Source organism: Furipterus horrens, unplaced genomic scaffold (assembly GCF_987537825.1).
Source record: "Furipterus horrens unplaced genomic scaffold, mFurHor1.1.pri manual_scaffold_6, whole genome shotgun sequence".
Taxonomy (NCBI): domain Eukaryota; kingdom Metazoa; phylum Chordata; class Mammalia; order Chiroptera; family Furipteridae; genus Furipterus; species Furipterus horrens.
The window spans coordinates 13,546,120-13,565,962 of record NW_028327176.1 but is presented as its reverse complement, the minus strand read 5'-3'; the positions used below and the strand labels follow the sequence as shown (position 1 = coordinate 13,565,962).

Genomic DNA, 19,843 nt, shown 5'->3' with positions numbered 1-19,843 from the left:
TAAAGGGTTTTAAGATGGGAAAGGGAAAGATTGATGATGTAATTGGCATTTTAGAAAACTTATTCTGGCCAATTTCAAGAAGGCAGACTGAACATTCAATACTTTTATGCTTTCCTTCTTCAAATCTTTAGAAATAATAGAAAAATACATATGTACCCATATGTAGAAACAAGAAGGAGAATCCTTTGTAAATCAGAAACTGAAGAATTTTTGAAAATAAATAGGAGGTTCTAGGTAATGCTCATATCCAGCGGCAGTGGTGATTCATTAGTATTTCTGCAACATGAGCAGCCAAGCAGCTCCAACCTCTGTATATTCTAACACTAGTTTGGGCAAATGTCAGTTATCACATGAGAACTGCATGTAGAAGCTTGGGTATGTGAGACCAGGAAGCACCGGGTAACTGGCTATACTCACACTTAGAAAACCAGGCACTGAGTCAAACCATCCTGTGTTAGTTTCCCAGTCCTACTAAAAGCAATATGAAATTAGTATTATTCCCTGAATGAACTGTACCAAGAGTAGACAGCAGAATGTAACTGAATGCCAAATACAGAGATAAGGATCTTCAAATGTTTTGGGAAAGCTAACACCATGAAAGAGAAGCGACAAACAGAAAAGGTTAGGGTCAAGTAAGAAGTTACTAGAATAGAGTGCTAAATAAGTGTAGCCAGTCATTTTAGAGAGGTAGGGAATTTATTCTTAACAAAAACAAGTGGTTATAAGACAAGGCATTTATGAAGAAGAGTCCATTAGAGATCTGGGAAATGAAAAGTACAGTAGTTGAAATGGAACAATCTTTTTGGTGCCCATGTGGATGAATCAGAATGGCGCACAGCACTGAGTGATATTCAGTATGTTCACATTGCTGGGCAGAGAGAACAGGCTCCTTCTGGAGTTTCGGTGATACAATGAGATCCTGAAGCAGGTAGCAGTAGGGATAGAGCTGAGGAAACAAATATATGAGATGTTAAAAATATAGAATTAATGAGGCCAATTGGGTGTGGGAATGAGAGAGAAGGAGAAATCTAGACTAGTCCTAGTTTCTTGGTTGGTTGAGTGGAGAGATAATATTGTCAGATATACCATGGTAGCAAATTCAAGAGTAAAAGCAGTTTGGGGGGTTGGGGTTGGGGTTGGGGTTCCTGCTCTTTCAATTGGATGTGTTGAAGTTGAGGTGCCTGTGAGACAGCAAGGTGGAGAAATGTCTGTTAGGCTTGTGAATATCTGGGTTTGGAGCTCAAATATTTTGGCGTGAGCAAGATTTGGAAGTCATACGAGGGGAACCCCCCAAAACTGGAATTATCTTCTGGAGGGTAGGCTCCTTATATTACAAGCTTTCCCCACTAGGTGAGTGTTCAAGGAACCCATCTGTATCAGCACACCAGCTGGCGTTGTTGCGAGAGGCTGTGTTTAGCATCAGTGAATTTTTCTGAAGAGTCTTTCAATGCATTTGTCCATTTTATGATGTGTGATGTACTAGTACCCCTGCCCACACCATGCTGAGTGTTCAGTTTTTAACCAAAAATGGCATGAGCCCCTGTGCCCACCTCCTACTCACCCTGTCTCACTTAGAGCGACTTTTTATTTCCCACGTGAAAAAAGTCCTCAATGGGAAACATGTTGCAGATGTGGAAGAGGTGAAACAAACCATGGCAGAAGCACTAAAAGGCATCAAAATTGATGAGTTCAAAGACTGTTTGGAGCAGTGGGAAAGACATCTTGATAGGTGTCTTGCATCAGATAGAGAGTCCTTTGAAGGTGACTGAAGTTTAAACATCTAAGAATATATGCACAGTTTTGTTTAAATAAATTCTAGTATTTTGGGTCTCCCCTCATATATAGGTGATGATGGTAGTGGATCTCGTGCTCACAGGTGAAGGGAGTAACGTCCCAGAAACCAGGAAAGTGAGGGAGTGGCCGATGATGCCAGATTATCAGAGGGTAAATAAGGACTAAGTAGTGATTTGGCAATTAAGAGATGACCAAAACAGGAGCGGTGTCAGCGGAATGGTGGGGGGCTAAAACCTGATCCCAGTGGGTTGAGGAATAAATGGAAGGCAAGGTGGCTGAGGCTGTGAGCATAGATTCTGCAGACATAGGTTTGTGGAGGGGTGAGATCCGGGAGAGCGGAGGTATGGGGGTGGGGTGCAGGGCTGAAGGAGAGGTGGTCGTTCATTAGGCCTGTTTTCTTCCCTGGCGTCTCCTCTCTACTAGTTTCTTACCTTTTTCTTACCAACATGGTCAGGTGTTTTCTTTCGTTCTTCTAACCTTTTACCTCCTCCCATTTAACACCTAACCTTCTCTCCCAGCTCTGCATTCTTATAGCACTAATTTTCTTTGTCTAGAAGGATTCGTATGATAGCTTACGTTCTTGTTCATGGATTTATATGTTCTTCTCCTTAGCTACGTGATATCACAAGTCTTTCAGGGTCTTGTTTTTTTTTTTTTTTTTTACTTGACCACAGTGTCATAGTGAAGATGCTCAATTAAGAGTCCTTGAAAATAAATTGTACAAATATTAGATGGGGAGACCCTGTATGGAATAGTTCTAGCAAAAAAAAAAAAAGTGTGCATTTTAGATAGTTAGAAGTTTGATATGACTTCTGAGAAAATTTGGGAAACCTTAAAATGCATTAATTGAAGTTTTTTTTTTTTTAAATTGTATTTTTTCACTATCAACTTTCTTTTTTTAAAAAATAATTTATTTATTTGTTTATTTATTTATTTTTAGAGAGAGGGGAAAGGAGCAAGAGAGGGATAGAAACATCACTGTGTGGTTGCCCCTCACTCGGCGCCACCAACTGGGGACCCGGACCACAACCCAGGCATGTGCCCCGACTGAGAATCAAACCAGCGACACTTGGCTCGCAGGCCGACGCTCAATCCACTGAGCCACAGCAGCCAGGATGCATTAATTGAGGTCTTATGTTGAGATTACAGGAAGAATTAATTATTTCCCCAAGTGAAAATACATTATTATATGCTGTTTCACTTTAATTCTGAATACCATAATTAAGAGGGACATTAGTAAGCTAGAAACCTGTTCAGGAGAGGGAGAGAAATGATGGGGTTGAGTGTTGGTTGCCAATCCAGCATCTATTCGCCCTTTCTTTCTTAGTAACGTAACTTCTATAATGTTAACTTCTTTAAAACCGACTGAAAAACAACATTTCCCAGCAGCTGTACACAGAAGTCTTTGGGTAGGGCTTCTGGGAAAGCTCTTTGAAGGAGATGGACTACCTGGGAAGCCTCACACGGAACTCTTCCTCCTTCCTCCTCTCTTCTGCCTAGGACATGGTTGGGGTTTCCGGAGTCTCAGCGATCACGCTTTGACTATGAGATGACTCAGCGTAAATGCCATGGGGTAAGATTGGCAGAATGAAAAGGCTGAACAAGTAGGGGTCCTTGGTGACTGTAGAGCTTCCGGTCTGTCCAGACCTACCTCCCTCCAGACCTCTTTTAAGTACGGGAAAAATAAACCTCTCTTTTCAGTAAACCACAGGTATTTGTTCGTATGCAACTGAGCCTGATCTTAACGGACACTGAGGGCTGGTCCACTGACTGGATTAGGGCTATTACTGAGGCCAGCCTTAGCAGGCAGACGAGGGTTTGTAGCCCTGTTTTGCGGTTTCCAAAGTTAACACAAAGGAGAAATTTTCTGAAAAATATTTTAACACTGATCTAAATAATTTTTGAGAGCGCCTTTCTCTAACTGTGGAAGAACATGGCCATCCCTCTTATAGGTGTGAGCAAACAGAAAAATTGTAGGTGGTAAGATTCAGCAGTTCAAAAGAAGAAATAACTTGAATTTTCATAACAGCTAGGTCTCTGCCAAATAGTTACAACACTGCATCAGATATAAAAAATTCAAATTCCTAGACTTGGCGAGATTTAAGATTCTGAGAACAAGAAAAAGTTTTTGGAAAACAAAATTATTAATATTCAATGAAAATATAAAATAATAGTGAAAGTAAATTGGATACTCCAGAGAACCATATTAATAAATTAGAAGACTAGTTCAAATGATGTTTCGAATCATGGAAAGGTAGAGATGGAGATTATAACAAAAAAGATAATTAGACGCAGTAGAGAGACCCAAGAGATCTGGTATCCATAAATTGAGTGTTCTAGAAAGAAACAACAGAGATGATGTATAAGTAATCCATGAATACTCAAGCAAGTATTGAAACTGTTGCTAAACTAGAGGCTTGGACTTTTAATACAACTCACCAAATATCAAAAAAGATGAGTGATTATACTAGTTGCATTTCTTATGTTTAAGGATGAGGGAAAATTTTATGAGCATTCAGAGAGGAAAACCAAATGATTTTCAAAGGAAAGATAATCAGGTTGTAATCTATCCTTCTATTTAATGAAAAATGCTAGATTAGAGAATTTCAGACCTTTGGATTTATGAACTAGTAAAATGCTAGTAGAAGATTTGAGTAACATACATTATCAAACTTTTTTGGCTAAATAAAGATATAAATTGTAAAACATAAACAATTGAGTAATTTTTGTTTTAGGTTGGACAAGACTGTCACCTTTTTTAGGTTTACTGAGGACTAGTGAGAACCTCATCACCAAATGGTACTGATTCCTGATTCGGAGCTGGTAATTACTGCAGTATCTACAGTGTTGTGAGGGACCTCAGAGTTTAACACCTTAACCCGCTGTCATTTACATGTAAAGGCAAAAGAGAGCTTTCCAGATAGACATGGTTTCAGAAATTATACTAGCTTTGTGTTTTTTTCTGAGAAAAGTATCCAAGGAAATACTCTGTAGAATTATATAATTAATAGACTTGCTTTAACAAATTAATATTAAACTTTGTACTTACAAAAGGTATTTCATTTTCATTATCTGTACAATAAATCTAAGCCACAGAAATAAGAAAAATAGAAAATCAAAAGTATTTATTTTAAGCATTTATTGCATTTCTACTACGTATTAAGCAGAGATCTAGACTCTGAGGATACAGTTAAAGAACAAACAAAAGGTAATGTGATTTTTGCCCTGATGGAGCTTATAGTCCAGCAACTGATATAAAAAAATAACCAGGCAGTTACAATGCAGTGTGATAGATGAAGATAGATTAGATGGTGAAATGTGAGGACGGAGCAGGAACACTTAACCCAGATTTGGGGGAGAAGCAGAGACGGTTTTCTGAAGAAGGAACATCTGAGTTGAGACAAGACGACAGGCGAGAGAAAGTGAGAAGATTTCAGATTAGTAGATTGCAGGGAATACAAAGTAAGAAAAAGGAACAAGTGACACTGGAGAGGTAACCAGGGACAGTATCACACAGAACCTTGGAAACAATATCAAGGCAGTTGGGCTTTATCCTGTGAGGAATGGGGAGCTATAAAAAGATTTCAATTATGAAAAAGTGATATGATCTCGTTTGTTTTTTAGAAAGATCACCCAGGCTGTCGTGTGGAGAGTATTGAATTAGCTAGTAAGATGGAGGTGGTGAGATCAACCAGAGAGCTGTCTTATTTTTCTGTTGGTTCTAACAAGTATTTTTAGGTCAGAGGTGATGTTGGGCTGGATACAGTAGGGTCATGGGATTGAGAGAAGTAGATGGGTTTGAGAAAAGGTTAGGCTGTGGTGGTTAGCTATTAGGAAGAGGACAGACCTGACCTTAAATTTCTGGCTGTGTAGTAGGTAGGTGATAATGATGCCATTCAGTAAAGGAACCCTGGAAGAAAAGATTGGGGGGGGGGGCGCAGTGACGATGAGTTCAGTTTGTGGAGCCTATGGGACAGCCAAGTGGAGACCCAGTAGGTAGTTAGATATAAGTGGGTATGAAGTTTAGGAGAGAGATCTGGGCTGGAGATACTGCTTTGGAAAGTATCCACATTGGAAGGTAATTAATATCATGGGAAGGAAATATCACCCAGGAAGAATGTGTGGAGGGAGCAGAGATGATTTAGCTGAAAGATTCTAGGAACTACATACATCTAAAATGAGGATTATCCTAAAAGACTTTTAAGAAGAAATGACTGAAAAATAAGACAAATTTAGGACAGTGCGAGCTAACAATTCTGAAACAATTGTGCATGGGTATAGGTATCAAACAAATAAGTAGATGGATGGTGAATTGTGGGATCCAGGTTTCTCACTTTTGGAAAGTGAGGTTACAGATAACCATGGGCAAGGGAAAGGCTAGATCAAACCATGTAGTACTGGTTTAGAGTTAGAGACATCAGTGTGAACTTGGGTTTAGCTTAATGCCTGAGTAGTTATAGATACAGACACATTATAGATATGTATGTGTGTATATGGCCTAGTACCTGGCTGGTTTGGCTCAGTGGATTGAGCGTCGGCCTGCGAGCTAAGTGTCGCTGGTTCGATCTTCCAGTCAGGGCACATCAGAGGAGGAAAACTCTGACTCCAAAAAACCTCCGCTGCCTTGCAGCATACCTCTTCAGGGGAAAGGCTAAGGGAGTAAACCCCGACAGAAAATCCGGAGCCGGAGTCCCTAAGGCGGTTTGACGTTGTAGTCAACACCGGCAACTCCTGCGGCACACCTGAAGCCAAGCTGTATTGACTCCGTCTTTCCCTTGGACCCTTCAGCTGCGAAGAGAGGGGGGGTCTGCTGCATGGGCAACAGCAGACCCTCCATATCACCCTGCCCGGGCTCTGTAGCTTCAGCTTCGCTGGAGAGGACACTCCAGCGTCATCGTAAGAGGTCGATTCAACACGGGAGGAGACAGATACCGTGTCACTCCCGAGTTGGACTGCACAGCCATTCTCGGCGGTGCAGATAGACTCTTAAGAAGCTACACCATCGTCTCTCGAGACGGATGGCTGCCGACGATATGGCCTAGTATAGAAACATATATTTTCTAGCTCTGTCTACAAATAATGACACTTCAGTAGCACTGAAGACACCCAGCACACAAATTTTGATTTCTAACACCATTCTCCAACAAAAAGTAGTAAAGCTCCTTGAAAAAATGTTTGATTCTAGGACTGGGGCAGGGAAGATGCAAATAAGCCTGGGACCATTTTGTAGTGCCAGAAAGTAACAAAATGCTCAAAATCCAAAAGGATAGGGGCTTGGCAGAAAGATATAAGACCCAACCTGAAAGAGCACCGAATGACCAAAGGTGGAAAAATCTGAGCAATAATAAGTATTATAGTACTGGATTATAACCCTAAGTATAAAGTAAATATCCCTAAATCCATATGGGTTAAAATAAGTGATTGAATAAATAAGTGCCCCTACTTATTTATCTTGTATACAATTCTAAGTAATTTATTCAGACACTTTCTACTTCAAGGAGGTAGAATTTAACTCTTGAGTCCTTGACTATGGGCTGCACTTAGTGGCTAAAAGGGAATGGTTATTTCTGTAGATGCTGTTTAAGATTAAATAAGTCAAGGACAAAGGTATTTTCATGGGATATAGCACTGAAGAGTCTTGGTGATCTCAGTAGGAGCAGTTCTAGGAAAAAGGTAGATTTGGGGGCTATTAATATAGATGACTCTAACAAACCTTATAGAGTATTCTATGTGCTCTTATTAGAAGATTTAATCACAAACTGACAGCTATTTCATGTCTATCAAAAGCTCACTTAAAATACCAGATATGAGAAGATAGTTTAATGAATATCTTAATTATGTATTCATCTAGTTTTTTGTATTAAGTCCCAGAGAGCAAAAGTATCAAGATCATGTCATCTCAGTGTCCCCCACATGAAAATGTCTGTACTGAATTCTGATTTAATGATATGCTATCTGTCTGTATAGAATCTGTCTATAAGGAACATCATTTGAACCATATGCATTTTCTAAAATTATATTTGAAACTATAGTCCAATAGCTTCACTGTTCTTTGTATAAGTATGTACAATTCATATAAAAAATTACATTTTCTTATTAAAAATTGAAAACTTTTAACCCTGAAAATAGACCCATATTTGATGATCAGTGCTTATAATATGCTGATATCATGAACTTGATATTATCTGTTTCAGTTGCCTATTCTTATTTAATAAATCACCCCAAAACTTAGTGCCTTAAAACCACATTGATTTATTATTATCATTATCATTATTATTATTATTTTCACCCAAGGACAATTTTTTATTGCTTTTAGAGAGAGGGGAAGAAAGAGAGAGAAACATCTATGCAAGAGAGAAGCATTGATTGGTTGCCTCCTGTATGTGCCCAGACTGGGGATCGAACCTGCAACCCAGGCATGTGCCCTAACTGAGAATTGAACTGGCAAGCCTTTGGTTTGCAGGCTGGCACTGAATCTACTGAGCCACACCAGCCAGGGCTGTTTTCTGTATTTTTACCATGTAGACTTACAATTAAATTTTGTGTGTTGACCTTGTATCCTGCAATATGCTAAGTTCATTTACTAGTATTAGTGGTAAATTGTTCAGGGTATTCTATATAGACAATCCTGTCACTTTGAAAGAAGACTTTCTTTTTCATCTTTAGGCTTTTCTCTCTTTCTCTTGCTTTATTATACTTGCAGTATAGTACAGTGTTGAACAGGAGTTGTGAGAGCAGATGTTCTTGCCTTGTTCCTAGTCTTAGAGGGAGAGCATTTAGTCTTTCATGATTATTTCTGATATTAGCTATAGATTTGTTGTAGATTCATGTGCTACACTGAGGATGTTCCCTTCTGTTCCTCATTTTCTGAGAGTTTCGAATCATGAATGGCTGTGGGTTTTTTTCCTAATTAAAAAAAATTCTGTTAAGGTGATCATTTATGCTTCAGTCTGTGGATATGGTGAATTATATTGATGGATTTTTTTTTCATATTGAACTAATGCTTCATTCCTGGGATAAATGCTCTTTGGACATGATATATATTGTTTTTTAAAAAAATATTGCTGGATTCCTTTTTCTAATATTTGGTTAACATATTTTGTGTCTATTCATGAGAAGATATTGATCTGCAGTTTATTTTTCTTAAAGTTTTTTTTTGGGGGGGTCTTATTTTTGTATTAAAGTAATGCTATTGTCACAAAATGAATTGGGAAGTGTTTTTCCCTTGTTTATTTTTGAAAGAGTTTATGTGATATTGGTGTGATTTCTTTAGATGTTTGGTAGAATTTGCCAAGGAAGCTATTTAAAATTTTCTTACTGTATCAAGCATTATTCTTATTATCTAATTTCTTTAGTGGACTTGGTAGTTTGTTTTCAGACTTCCAAGAAATTGGTAAATTTTATCAAAGTTGTAGAATTTATTGCCATAAAGTTTTCATAGGATTACGTTAGTACCCTTTTAATACCTATAAAAATTTCTAGTGATGTCCCCTTTTCATTCTGATGTAGGTAATTTGTGGCTTCTCTTTTCTTTTTGATCATTCTGGCTGGAGTTTATTTAATTTTATTGAACTTTTCAAAGAACTAGATTTTCATTTAGCAAACTTTTCATTTTCTATTTTGTTTCTTCTAATTGCTTTGTGTTTAATTTGCTTTTCTTTTTCTACTTCCATAGATTATTAATTTAAGACTTTCCTTGTTTTCTACTATAAGCATTTAATGTTTCAAGTTTCTAAGAACTGCTTTAGTGGTATCCCACAAATTTTGATACATCTTGGTTTACTTTTCATTCAATTAAAAAATATTTTCTAATTTTTTTATTTTTTGAACTTAGGGTATTTAGAAGTATGTCATTTAATTTCTAAGCTTTGGTAATTCTTAATCTATATTTCAGTTATTGATTATTTAAATAATTCTATAATACATCATCTGTATGTTGTGTTGTATGTTCACCATTTATCCCACTTTTACCCTCTTCTGCGATACCTCTCCCACCCCCTTTCCCTCTGGTAGTCACCGTACTGTTGTTCATGAGTCTTTTTGTTTGTTTAATCCCTTTACCCTTTCACTCAGGCCTCCGAACCCCCGCCCCTCAGTTATTGATTCTAATTTATTTCTGTGTTGGTCAGAGAAAACAGTTGTTTGAGTTTAATTCTTTTAATATATTGAGGTTTGTTTTATGGCCCAGAATGTGGTCTTTCTTGGTGAAGTTCCATGTGCCTCTGGAAAGAATGTATATTCTGCTCTCATTGTGTAAAGTGTTCTGTAAATGTCCAGTTAAGCCAAATCAATTGATAGTGGTTTTAAGTCTTTTTCTGTCTTCTTGTGCTATTGATTAATAACAGGAGTATTAATATCTGCAACTATAATTGTGGACTTGTCTAATCTCCTTACAGTTAGTTTCATTAGGTTTTTTTTTTTTTTTTCATTTGTTTTGAAGGTGGAACACATTTAGGTTCATTTTTTCATTTGTTGTTAGGTGAAACACATTTAGGTTTGCTGTGTCTTCTTGATGAATTGATCCTTTATCATTATGTAGTGTCCCTCTTTGTCACTGGTAATATTTCTTGTTCTGAGGTCTGCTTTGTCAGATATTAATATAGCCATGCTATCTTTTCTTTCCTTTCCATCCATTTAATTTAAACCTGTCTATATTTTTGTATTTAGTGTTGGGGATAGTGTATAGATGGATTTTGTTCTTTTAATTTGATATCTGGTAACCTTTATCTTTTAATTGGATGGTTGGGTAATTTAATATAATAATAGACTAGTTTGGATTTAAATCTTCTATCTTGCTAGTTGTTTACTATTTTGAATCTTTTTGTTTATTTTTCCTCTTTTTTGCCTTTAATTGAAAAAATTTTTTCATAATTTCATTTTTCTAACACTCTTGGCTTATTCTATATATGTGTATACACATACAAACACATATACACCTAAGTGGGTGCCCCAGGTCATGGTTTCTCAGACTTGGCGCCGTTGGCATTTTTGGTTGGATAATTCCTTGTTGTGGGGGATGGAGGGAATAGCCTGTGTGCATTGTAGGATTTTTAAGCAGCATTCCTGGCCTCTTAGATGACAGTAGCAACCACCCCCAGTTGCAACAACCAAAAATGTTTTCAGACTTTGCTTCATGTATCATGCAATAATCTCATTACAGTGTACTTTCCTTTTCTAGCCTCCATTTTATACTATGTTGTCATAAGCTTTGCTTCTTTATATGTTATTAACCCCACAATACATTGTTGTTTTTTGCTTTAGTTGGTCTGTAATCTTTTAAAGTGACTAAAAATAAGAAAAACAGTCTTTTATAGTTACTTTCTGTTTCTAAAGACCTTTATTTCCTTTTTGTAGATCCAGATTTTCACCTGGTAATTTTTATTCCTGCCTAAAGAACTTCTAAAAAATGTTTATTTATTTATTTTAATTAATTGATTGATTGATTGATTGGGGGGGGTCCTAAAGAACTTTTTAACATTTCTGAAGTCTGAGGGCAGTATATTCTCTCAGGTTTTGTAAAAAAAATAAAATCTTCCTTCATTTAAAAAAAAAATGTTTTTGCTGGTTGTAGTAATCTTTGTACATTTTGATTGTTTTGATTCGTGTGGATTTGGTATGTAGTACAAAAATTAAAAATAATATGCATAACTTGAAAGATAATAGGAAGATATGAAAAAATACTTCAGAACTGATTAAAATGTTGGCTTAAAGCCCTGGCCAGTTAGCTCAGATGGTTAGAGCATTGTCCCAATATGCCAAGGTTATGGGTTCGATACCCAGTCAGGGCACATATAAGAATCAACTAATGAATGCATAAATAAATGGAACAACAAATCAGTGTTTCTCTCTCTCTGTAAAAATCAATAAATTAAAATCTTGGCTTATGAAGTAAGAATTGTTGGTGAAATACCTTTATTTTACCTAAATTATATTTTAGAAATGAAGAGCATGGAAAATTGCAAAGAACAAGGTTTCATGACTCTGCCCCCAGATGAATGAATATATAAAAAAGGTGGCTTTTTAGTATGATTAGAAAGGTTTTAGTTCTGGGCCCAGGGAGTAATACGGGTGATCTGTCAGGGCAGCAAGGAGCACGGTGTGCAAGCAACAGCTGTAACAGAAATACAGCACTCGGGGTGGACCTGGCAACCATTTCTTACTCATAAATCACTATGTCTATCCTTGAAAACTGATAAAATGTATCTAACTATTCTTAGGAAGAATAAGGAGATAACAATGTCAAAGAATATTCTGATCATAAATTAAAACATATAAAGAAACAATAATTACATTATTTAAGCGGATTATAGCCCAGAAATCAACTTCATTATTGACCAATGAAATACATAAAAATAAACTTTATAAAACCAAGTGGCAGTGAGAATTACTTAATGTTGTTAGGGAAACCGGTGGGCAGTTGGGAGTACAATTTAGATTAGAGTTAGATCTCATTCCTACATCATTTGGAATGAAGTATTCAAATAATTAGCCCATAGAAAAGTGAAAATGAGACTGTTTATCTACTGTCATGGAAAGGGCGAAATTTCTAAGCAGAGACATAATAAGAGAAATGAAAAAGGCAATGATGGGCAAATCTGGCCACCTAAAAATAAAAACTTCTATATTAAAAGCCAGTGATAGACTGAGAAAATGTTAAAAGTCAGTAAAAGTAATAATATCTTCACATTATAAACAACCTACACAAATGGTTAAGGAAAACAAGAAGAAACCCCTCTCCTCTTGCACCCCCATAGGTCTGGAAGAGGGAGAGTGGCAAAAACCTGGAAACAAAGAGTGTGAGTGATGGGAGAAGAACCTGAGTAACAACATGTTAAAAGGGTTACTGGATAGCATTCAGTGTCTACCTGAATTTGAAGACCATCATATTATAGTAGGGTCAGTCCATGGCTGGGTAATTTTTTCTCTAGCAGGTGAGTGAATTGGCCCAGGATTAGGAATTTGAAGGTGGTGAAGTGGAGGGAAGAGAGGAGCATGCTAGGTAGACTTGATAGCTTGAGTGACAACCAAGATTTTGAGGCTGGTGATAACACAGCAGCTGGAGAAATGAGAGTAAGTAAAGTGGGGGGTGGGGGTGGGGGCGGGGATTGACCAATAGTGAGCCTGGGTGGTAAAGCCTAAAGCAGTTGAGGTTTAAATAATGACAGCAGGTAGGGCTCACATTTCTTAAGAATTCTCTTATGTGTGCTGAGTTCCCACTCTTTGGAATTAACTTTGAGGTAGAGTGAGAAGATACAGCACTACCATTAGTTTGGTAAGATCCAATTTATCGTATCCCACTGCCAATGACCCAGGAAAGAATAGTAGCCATCATATTGGGTGCTTCTTTATCGTAGAGGTTATCTTCTGCTGGAAATCCTGTTTCCTCCTACTGTTCCATTTTACCTGAAATTGAGTTCTGAGGCAGCTGCTCCTAAGGGGACTTCGGCAACTCTGATGAGTGATCTAATAGTTACTAGCCCCTTGTCTCTTTGGAATACCAGTGCACAGCAAATACCAATCTGCGGCGTACCTCCTTTGGGGATCTGACCTTTTTAAAGCTAGTAACTAATTACCTCTTATCAAGTTTATTCCTCTTTCTTTTTATCACCTTTGATCTGTAATTTCAGTTTTTAAAATCTTTAGTAGGGACAAGAATGGGAATTGGCATTTCTTTAACAACTAAATCATCTATATGAGAATCTTTGCTTACAGGGAAACAATGATGTATCACAATATATGAAATCTGTAATGTTTTCAGTAGACTAAATATGTCATCTTTCTCCTACTTTAGATCAATCTATACTAATGGAAATGTAACTGGAACCAACTCTGATGATAAAATCAAGGACCATCAGGCAAGATCCATGCAGTAGAAATTTTTGCTTCCAAATGAAGACATCGACATTTAAAATTTCTACTTTCTAAGGTATTTGAGGCACATTTATTTATTTATTTAAAGATTATTTATTTACTTATATTTAGAGAGAGGATAAGGGAGGGAGAAAACCATCAATGGGTGGTTGCCTCTCATGTGCCCCCAACCCAGGACCTGGCCCACAACCCAGGCATGAGCCCTGACTGAGAATCAGACCTGCAACTCTTTGGTTCACAGGCCAGCACTCAATCCACTGAGCCACACCAACCAGGGCGAGGCACATTTACTTTAATTTGAATCCTTGGTAGTCACTTTATAATGTTGGTTTCTATACATAGCTTTCATAAGTTTAAATTTTTATTTTAGAATGGTTAGCTTTTAGAGAAGAGTTTACCCTCCCCACCCCTGGCACACTGCCCCCCAAAACTGAGGAAAGATCCAAATTTTAAAAGGAGGTAATCTTAATTAGGAAAGTGTGTCCATTATAAGAAATTAAAGTATATGAGGTCTGCTATCTGGAAAAGTCCAACCATCATCAGTATAACCAGAACGGTTTGTGCAGCATCAATGCAACCTGGCAGCCAAGGAGAGTGGACTGGGAATGCGCGTGCATGAACAGTGACGCCTTCACTGTACTAGTCAGTGGGGGTGGTCGACACCATTGAGCAAGCATGTGTGTGGTGTGGCCATTGCATTCAAAATGACTGAGCAAGTAGGGCAATGAGTCTGCATCAGATTTTGCATTGAGCTTGAACATTCTTCCATGGAAACTATTCGGATGATTCAGAAGGCTTTTGGGGACGATGCAATGAGTGCTGTGTAAATAGAAGTGTGGCACAGATGCTTCAAAGGTGGTTGAGAATCTATTGAAAGTGACCCATGTTCTGGAAGGCCTGCAACAAGCAGAATATCTGAGAATGTTGAACATGTACAGGCTGCAGTCAACAAAGATCGGTGACTGACAGTGCGAGGACTAGAAGCTGATCAGGGGATTCCAAAAACTACGGTGTCTGAGATTTTGACACAGGATCTTGGCATGAACTGTGTCATGGCAAAATTTGTTCCATGGCTTCTGCTACCAGAGCAGAAGGAACATCGTGCTGAAGTTGGGAGAACTGTGTGAGGTCCCAAGGTGCGTACTTTGAAGGGGACTGAGGCACCAGTGTCCTATGTACACTCTTTCTTGTATCTTATATCTTCTTCAATAAATGTCTCTATTTTTCATATTATGTGGGTGGATACTTTCTGGACAGACCTAATTACTGAGTGTGGATTAAGACTGAGTAAACTATGAAAAGAACTGAAATAAATAAATGCCAGTTTAATAACTATTTTACTATGTCATGACCCTCTGAGATGAGCAACTGAATTTGGCACTCTTAACAGTGTGCTCCCATGATACAAGAGACCTTAGGGATTGTCCTTTAGTTTGATTTGGAAACCTGTCTCTCCTATTCTCCTAAACTTGGTGTTAAGGGTTCTCTATTCACCAAAAAGTGTCACTGTTACTCCCCATAGACTGTGCCTGTAGGACCTTTAGGGTTTGATGGATTAGTTTCACTTGGGCCAGAAAAGCGAGATATGTAATTAAAGAACCAAGTGATACTTCCAAATTATTGGGTGGATCCCCACTCAAAAGACTACATAAGATAATTGAAAACAAAAAAAGAAAACATCGGGTTAATGGAAAACAAACACAGTACTTCCTATTTTTCTAAAATACATATAAATTGTAAACAAGGTACAGTTAGGTGTTCATGTAAACATTTTTTAAAATTGTATCTTTCAAATATGTAGATGGTATGGAAAGATTATTATTTTAGGGGATAGGTCCAAGTTGATTGGTTCTCTTTGTACTTTATAGAGGTTTATAAGTTAATCTTGCTTGATTACAGAGAAGATGAAAATATGAGAAAAATGTATCACTTATTACTGGAATTATTAATTTCATTTTGTTCTGTTTTGGAAGAAGAATGTATAAAGAAGTAAATTATAAAATAATAAAAATATGATACTGAAAAATTCTAAGACCGTTTAAGGTAAAAAAAAAAAGGATTACCTTCCAGAAGAGAGTGTTCTAATTGAGTAATTTTTGTTGAAGAAAGGTTACCTTGAATCAAATAGCAAATGAAAATAAGAGTTATTAGGTTGCTTTGATGAGAAGTTTTAAAACTTCCTTGACAGCTAATATATGCATCTGTACTTTTCTAAAATTTCTTGGTGTCATTTTGAATCAAATGGTAATGATGATTAAATATATAATTTGTCTTATTATCAGAACCATTTTTCTTAATTTAAAAAATATCTTTCCTTTTTACTTTTATTTAACATCATTAATAGGATGTCTAAGCTTTGCAAAGAATATGGAGGAATATAAATTATTCTAACTTCATTAGAATGAATTTGAAGGCTTCTTTCATTCAGAATGTTTACTCGGGGGCTAGGGAGGTTAAATACACTCATCTGAAAACTATTTAAAAACAGTCAGAAAATGAGCACATAAAATCATAATTTGGAATCTCTTTTTAAGTAATATAGTTAAGTTCTATATTCAGATCTCAACAAAATTAAGATTAGGGAGTAGGAAGTTCTGATCAGTTGAATTTGCTAGTTGGTTTTGGTTGTTGACGATTTATGATTGTATTTGTAAGACTGCCCCATAGCCAAATTAGGTTGCTTAAATCTTTAATTAGGAATTTCAAATTCATCAGTTTCTTCTGTCTCCCCATTCATTTGCACGTTTTCACAGAGAGCTATCCTTATTAATATTTGCATTTTTCCGTTTGAAAATGAAGAAAAGTGAAAATTTCACAAACTCATGCTCAGGAATTTTATATAATACGTTTTGACAATATTTTCTTGTAATTTTTTGAGAGGCCTTTAGATTTTGAGATTGTAGGATATTTTTTGTGGGGGGGAGAGGGTTAAAACAAAAAATCAGTACATAAGTTCAGGCCTGAGAGCATTTGTAAGGTTATGTCTTGGAATATAGTTTACATTTAGTTAAAGTAGTACCTTTTAGAAATATTTTATTCAGACTCAAGAAAACATTTGAAAACAAATTTCAGCAAGGCATAATAAGGAAGTAGGTATATTCCCTTGGTACGATGGAAAGAGCACAAGCTTTGATTCTTCTAGTTTCATGCTTCCCTGGGGAATTGAATTAAAACCTGGAAGTATCTTCTGGAGGGCGAACCCCTTGTAGTGCAGGATTTCTCTACTAGCTGCGTGTTCTAGGAACCCATCTGTATCAGCGTACCAGGTGGCATTGTTGTGAGAGGCTGTGTTCAGCTTCAGTGAATGTTTTTTTTTGAAGATTTTCAACATGTTTGCCCATTTCACAGTGAGTGATTTACGAACACACCTGCCTACACCACGCTGAGTGTTCACCAGTTTTTGACCAAAACAGCAGGCCCCTGGACTCTGTCCGCCCTATTCTGGGTTTTTTGGGTTCCCCCTCATCTTAGTTCCCTTTTCTATAATAATTATCTTTTAGACTTGTGATGAAAAATGAAATAAGGATGCAACATTATATAAAATAATGCTTTACTGTGTGAAATTAGGGAATATTGCTAAAGACAGAGAAGATCACACTACTGAAGTATCAGTCACAGTTATTCTCATAGCAAAAAAAAAAAAAAAAGAACCAAACAGGTCAAATCACACTACTACTCAGAAGCTTGTAAAACCAGTTTCAAAGTTAATGACAAATATTATGCTTGGAGAGAAAGTAAAATGAGCTTTTGGCAAAAATCCCTTATCAAAGGCATACCATCTGGCAAAGCAATTACTGTCATGTATGCAGGCTAGCAGAATTTTTGTTTTTCAGTTGGATGAAAGCACTGATGTGCAGAGGACATTCCAGCACTTCATATTGATGTGTTACTGTCACCACTGACAAATACATACTACCTTAGGAGAGTAGTTTGTCATTGATTTGCTTTTGTTGTTGGCAGTGGTTGGTTGTTTTTCTTAAGCTGTTGTTGCCTGGGAAAGTTGCATTGGCTCCTCTGATCAAAGCCCAGCTACTTTAGCTGCAGGAAAGGTGCGCTTGGTCTTTGAAAAGAAATTGCACCAGGATATCAATTTGTATCCCTCTTCTGTCAAAGAGAAGAACTGGCATTCAGTAATGTGATTTCTGGTTGCGGTTTAACGTCAAAGAACATAGTAAAAATTGTGGAAGTAAGCAATTTTTGGCCTCTAAAGCCATGGCTTCTTTTTTTTTTTTTTCCTAGAGTATTGTGAAGAGATGATCACCAAGTCTAGAATCCTAACTGTCCTCAGTGATATGCACTATCTGTGTAGTGTGGCAGGGCTTGACATGTTTGTTCATTAGTTTTTTAGTAAAATAAATACCTATTTATTATTCATAACTCAATTTCTTTGATTTCCAGAGGTTATTACTTAACAGATACATTTAGTATTTCAAATAGTCAAAACTTATAAATTCATACTCACAGTATCATGAGTTTTAATATAAGGTTGAGGCATGAGGATTTTATAAAAAGTCTGAATTATGATACAAAATAATTAAGTCTCTAAGAGTTTGGTTATTTCCTCACAGTTGATGACTTTATTAATTTATCAAAGGAAAAAAAGTGAATTTTTATTGTATATGCTTAAAAACAATATCCAAGTTTTGAAATAGAACATGAGGAAATACTTTCCATAGCTAAAATACCAGCAGAGAATAGATTAGAAATCTTTTTTGATCCTCTGAAATTGAAGCATTTAACATTGAGTTCTGAGTGGGATATGCTTTTGAGAGGGCAGTCAATGAAACACTGAAAGTAGACTTCAGTGAGAAATATTGCTGGAATTTCTGGGTGCATGTTTAATTATAAAATGCAGAATATATAACAGCCAATTTATAATTAAGAATTAAGAAATTTTAATTTAGTAGAAGTAAAGAATAAAAGAAACTAGTTGAATATGAAAATGACTTATGGCTAAAGTTTATTCTGTTTCTGAGACTTTGAACCAATCTTGCAAGGAAGTTATCAAACACTAATAAGGCATGGCAAAACAGCTAAGGTGCGTCATTGAATGGACTCTGGTGGCCGAAGATGAGCGTCAGCAAGTTAAATACAATACAATCAGTCACGTATGTTTTAAGTCTGTGAGTTCATACTTAAAAAAAAACAAAAACTAATGCCTGGCTGCTGTGGCTCAGTGGATTGAGCATTGGCTTGCGAGCCAAGTGTCGCTGGTTCGATTCCCAGTCAGGGCACATGACTAGGTTGCGCGTCAGGTCCCCAGTTTGGGGGCGTGAGTGAGAGGCAACCACACAGTGATGTTTCTCTCCCTCTCTCTAAAAATAAATAAACAAACGAATAAATAAATAAATAAACTAATTAATTTTCTTTGGAGTGTTGCTAAGGAACCAACTATGCTTGAAGGTAACCAGATACTTGAGGAGAGGAAGTTTCTTTTTCTCAGGAGTATTCTAGTTAACAAATGAAAGGGTGATAAATTGAACATCACTGTTTTGTAATGAATTCCTGGACCCAAGCAAAGATCATCAGTACTTGCTAACATCACAGAAAGACAACCAGACATTAGATTTCCCTTAGTGAAAATTCACAACACTACTTACAAAATATTCTTAACAAAATATTGAGCTTGAACCTGACCCATTTACAGAAAACATGAAAAACCAGGAAACGAATGAAATGATACCATGGGGGTGCAGTCAGCAAAGTCTAGGTTTTGGGGAAGTCCTTAGGACACACAACTTGGTTTTTTCAACAAATAAATTGAAGGTAACCCCCCAAAAAAAGATGTGAAAGAGGAAATTTCAGATTAATAGCAATGTTTGGACTTTACTTGGCTGTAGATATTAATAAATAAATATTTATAAAATAATTAGAGACATTTGAACACTGGATATTTGCTATTAAGAAATTATTGTTTATTTTTAGGTTTGCTAGCAGCATGTAGTTAATTCAAAAAGACATCTTTTAGAAATACATGTTGATGGCTGCAAGGATATGTCTGGGATCTGCTTCATTATTTTATAGAGCAAAGAGAAGGTAGTGGATGTGGATGAAACAAGAGTGACTGTGACTTCGTAATTCTTTAAGTGAGGCACTTGTGATGTTGGGGGTGGGCTGGTCCTGTAATTCTTGGTATCATTCTCGAAGCTGTTTTGAAAGTTTCCATAAGAAAGAGGTG

General features: G+C 36.8%; 1 protein-coding gene across 7 annotated transcripts in view; it reads left to right on the top strand.

Moving 5' to 3' along the window:
- Positions 1-19,843, top strand: part of NCOA1 (nuclear receptor coactivator 1) — a 196,419-nt gene that overhangs the window by 32,126 nt on the left and 144,450 nt on the right. For all 7 annotated transcript variants that reach the window (XM_090280977.1, XM_090280976.1, XM_090280979.1 and 4 more), the window contains exon 2: positions 13,586-13,720. The gene's annotated coding sequence lies outside the window, so the exon portion shown is untranslated. The remainder of the gene's footprint in view (positions 1-13,585; positions 13,721-19,843) is intronic.